Genomic DNA, 5,174 nt, shown 5'->3' with positions numbered 1-5,174 from the left:
GAACTCACAACCTTATTGTCTCAGCTTCTCAAGTGCTACAATTACAGGCAGGCACCATCATACCTAGCTTTTAATTATTATTATTATCATTATTATTATAGTTAATATAGTCTACACAGTGAGTACAATATACACCTGTAATCTCAGCAGGCCCAGAGTTTAAGCACCATGACCGATTAAAAAACAAAAACAAAATGGGGACCATGACATGTGAAAGGGTATCAATGTGTGGGAATTAAGGCACCATTTATCTGGCAAATATCATGTAACCTTTCTATTAATTACAATAAAAATATATTAAAAAAAACAAACAAGTCACACATGTGGGTTTACCTGTAGGATACATTGTTAGAAAAGATGTTTCTTGGTCAAAATATGATGCCTCTGTACTTTTTTAAAAAATTGAAAAAACACTCTGGGTGCTGGCAGCTCATGTGTATAATCCTAGCTACTTAGGCTGAGATCTGAGGCTTATGGATTAAAGCCAGCATCCAAAAGAAAAGTCCATGAGACTCTTATCTCTAGTTAATCACAGAAAAAGTCAAGGGTGTTGTTGTTGTTCAAGTGGTAGAGTGCTAGCCTTGAGCAAAAAAGAGCTCAGGGATAGTATCAAGGCCCAGAGTTCAAGGCCCAGAGTTCAAGCCCCAGGACTGGGGGAAAAAAAAAAGAAAGAAGAACAAAATGAATTCTGGAGTGTCTTAACCAATTTCTACCCACTCACTGTTTCCCCCAAATTTCAACTACAGAGTGTATTATTAAACTTTTGAATTTTTGACAATTCGTAAGTGAAAAATGCTACCTCAGTCTACATTTGATTTGTATTTCTTATTCTGAATGATGTTGAGCATGACTTCATACTTAGGGGAAATAATATGTGAACTATCTATCCATATCATTTGATAATATCCTTATTTGGTTACTGATTCTTCTTATTATTGTAGAATTGGTAATTGAACTCAGGGCCCTGAGCTTGTACTCTTACCATCTGAGCCATGCTTCTAGCCCTTTCTGCTTTATTTTTCAGACCAGATCTTTCATTTATACCTGGTCTAGCTGCATCTCATTCCTCCTACTTTCTGAGAAGTGGGAATTACAGGAATATACCATCACATTCAAGAGCTCTTTTGTAGATTAGAGGAGGGACTGGTCCTTTGGCATATGTTACTGAAATTTTCTGTTTTTCATTTGTCTTTAAGCATTATGGTGACTTTCTTGTCATAATCTTGTAGTTTTTTGTTTTGTTTTATTTTGTTTTGGGTGGGTCACGGGGCTTGAACTTGGCCTGGGTGGGCTGTCCTTGAGCTCTTCAGCTCACGGCTATGGCCGTACCCCTGGGCCTGGGCACTGTCCCAGGGCTCTTTAGCTCACAGTTACTACCCTACTCTTGAGGCAAGCCCCACTTTCCATTTTCTAGAAGTTAATTGGAGATAAGAGTCTTAGGTCCTTTTGTGCCTCAGCTGGCTTTGAACCTTGATCCCAGATCTCAGCCTCCTGAGTAGGTAGGATTACAGGCGTGAGCCACCAGACACCCAGCTCCACTGCCATTTTTTTTTTTTTTTTGCCAGCCCTGTGCCTGAGCACTGGACTTTTTCAAGGCTAGAGCTCTACCACTTGAGCCTCAGCACCACTTCTGGCTTTTTTTTTTTTTTTTTTTTTTAATGTATGTGGTACTGAGGAATCGAACCTGGGCCTTCCTGCATGCTAGGCAAGCACTCTACCACTAGGCCAAACTCCTAGCCCCTCCACTACCATTTTTTTTTAGTGAACAAACAAGTGACATTTTCACAATACTGTATGACTATCTTGCTACTTATTTCCAGAACTTTCCCATCATTCCAAATGGAAACTCTGTACCCATTATACAATTCCTTATCCCCCTAAATATAAGTAGGCTCATACAATATTCATTCTTTTATCTGGCTCATTTCATCTTGCATAGGTTTATCCATGTTGTAGCATTCATAAGAATTTCATTCTAATATTCTGCTTTATGTCTATATAAGTCATCTGTTCATGGACATTCACGTTGTTTCCTCATTTGAGCTAGTGTCTCTGCTTTTGTAATCTAGACTAGCAGCAGCCAAATATATGGTCTAAATGTCTGTTGGGTTCAATTTTAAATGAAGAAAAGGTTTCATTTTACAGTTTCTTATGTTATTTAACTTGTTGCAACAATTTTATGCAATTTTAAAAACTAATAAAGAGCTTTAAAAAAACAAATGCTTCCTTTTATCAGAAGTGAGAGGCACAGAAGAAATAGTGAAGTCACCAAAAATGTATAGGTTTTTTTTTTAAACTGTGGTTGTAAGTATACATCATAAACTTTACTCTCCTAACCTTCAAAAGCACACAAACATATATTTAAAAATTATCAGGGAAAGCTTAGACTGAATTCATTGGTTAGCCAGCCACAGAATCTCCATAAATGAAGAAGAGCAGTTATTTAAAAATTAAAATTATACCACAGGAAGCTGCATATGACTAAATGAGACTCTTGTACATAATACTTTCTCTCCTCCTTTAATTCTCCTTGTCTTATGTATCAGATTTTATGGCTCATGATGAATGATTATTGCTCGTAGGAAGACATTTTTGAATAAAGCTGAAGCTTAATCACAGTAGCCCATTCTGAGTCTAAATGAGATTAAGGAAAGATATGATTTCTGCAATGCCATTTGTAGTATAATGCCACTCTGTGACCACTCTCAGTTTTTAACTGAAAAAATGCTCTGTGTCATATTGTTTCTGATAACTCCCTGGCAGTTCTCTTGCCCTGCTATTTCCCAGGTGGTCAGAATAAAGTTCAAATGTAATGTTCAAGATCCTTACCAAAGGCCAGATACAAGGAAATAGAAACTCTGAAACTCAGGTTTGTTAAACCAGAGCTGGAATGCCTGGTCTTAGCCTTAGCCCTTAGCTACCCAATACAATTTGAACTTTCTTTTTTGTCTGTCTGGGGTGGTCAGAATAAAGTTCAAATGTTACTGCTCGAGATCCTTACCAAAGCCAGACTCAAGCCAGGGAAAGTCTGGCCTTAGCCCTTAGCTATCCAATACAATTTGAACTTTCTTGGGGGGGGGTGGGGGGAGTGGTCCTGGCTTCAATTAAGGGCCTGAGAGCTGTTCTTTTGCCCAATGTTACCAAGATACCAGTTTGAGCCCCTGGTTTTCTAGTGGTTAATCGGAGATCTGAGTCTCAGAAACTTTTCTGCCTAGGCTGGCTCTGAACTGCGATTCTCGGATTTCAGCCTCCTGAGTAGACAGGATGACAGGGGTGAGCAACTCAGTGCCCAGTCCATTTGAACTTTTGAGCCTTCTGATTGAAAAGTTAAGATCATTCATTGCTTTTATGTTTTGGGTTTGAAGGATGCAAGCTTGACTGGAATAAAGTAAAGGCTAGCCAAGGCTACCCAATAGCCCTATTGAGGCGACAACTGCTTGCTTGCACAGGGTGAAATTCCAGATTTGGTTTACCCCACCACTACCTGTAAGAGAAGCCAAGAGTACTGGTCTACCTGTAACCAGATATTCCTGCACTATTGTAGGGACAGTTTACAAAAAAGAACATGAATTTTAGAAGAACTGGGTTTAAATTCAGATGGCCCACACATAGCTACTGTGTTTGGAACTATTTAACTACCCTAGAATCACTTTTTATTCTGTGAGCCAGGTTAATAGTCTACACCTGGAAGGATTACAGCAGACACCAAACAACGAGTGTGAGAGTCTGCTGGAGAGGTTTCTTACTGTGCCCTTCCTCAGCCTTCTTGAGTAATTCCTACAGAAGTAGTATACTGATGGACCAGGCTGACCTTGCCAACCCTCATTTATCTAGATGCTCTAAAAATGAGTTGTTGGGCTAGGGATGGAGGTAAGTCATAGAGAGCTTGCCTAACATGAGTGAGGCCTATGGTTCAAATCACCAGCATGGAGAAGGAGGAGGAGGAGAAGGAGGGAGAAAAGAAAGGAGGGAAGAAGGGAGGGAAGAAGGGAGGAGGAAGAGGAGGAAACACACACAAAATATTCATCTGATTCTCTCTATCCCTAACCTAGACCGTACTTGCTCAAAAGGGTCTGTCTTGTGAGAATGGATCATTACAAAATGATAGGCCATGGCGCAAAAAGGACTAACTAGGAATGAAAAATAAGTAATGAAAGCAGTACTCTAATCACCTCATTTTCAGAGAGAAAGCATCTTGATATGCAGACACACACACTGAAAAGGCACAGAAGGACATTTCTACTGAGTGCTCATCATGTGCTGACCTCAAGGCCAGGTGCTGAAGTCAAAGCAATTAATCACAACTATACAGAAGCATTTATAGCTCCATAGTGATAATAAGTAGGACCAATGGGCAGAGAGGACATTAATGAATCTACTCTTAGTGTAAGAGTCAACAAGTCCCTGGAGAAAGGAATATTTAAACTAAGATTTGAGAGGAAAGTAGGAGTTACCTAACCTACAAGGTAGCAGCATCAGCAATAGCATATAGGAAGTAGGAAATAACCATAGAGATTAATGGCATATTTTGTCCAGGACCACATACCACAGCCACCAGCCCCACCCACCACAATAAGTACTGACACGTTTTTTTTCCACTGCAATTTAAAAACCCTCAGTGCAATAAATGGTCTTTTATCTGGTTGTTCAGAAACTGGAAGGACAAGACATGTCCATGGGTAACCGAGAAATCACAATTCTACACAGTGGGAAACTGTTGTTCATGATTAGAGAAATACTTCAGTGAGGTAAAATCCAGTGTTGAGTAAAATGTGGTGAAATGGAAGGTACCAGGCAGGACTGGTGGTACTCAACTGAAAATGGATGTGCTGGTGGATTTCCAAGGCCAAACATGGTAAGATTCTCCTTTGTTTCTAGAAGACCTATTAAAAGGAAGAGGTAAGCTCCAATACACGCAGATGCAGATATTTAAGTATAATCGCTGTGGGATTCCACAGAGAGAGGGAAAGTGAGAATTGATGTGGATACTTCTATGCCCACTCTAACTCTAGCCTGTTTGGGAAGAAGCCTATGGGCTGCACTTACCCATAAATGAGCATAGAGATTTCCCCCATTACCCAGAGGCTCTTGTCTCCAAATGCAATAAACACTTCTCAGCTTTAAATCTTATTGGACCTTGGAATACAGTTAAAATCCAGAAGTCGAGCCGGGGC

This window comes from Megascapheus bottae, chromosome 7 (assembly GCF_031878675.1).
Source record: "Megascapheus bottae isolate mThoBot1 chromosome 7, mThoBot2.hap1, whole genome shotgun sequence".
Lineage (NCBI taxonomy): Eukaryota > Metazoa > Chordata > Mammalia > Rodentia > Geomyidae > Megascapheus > Megascapheus bottae.
Note: the sequence above shows the minus strand (reverse complement) of the source record.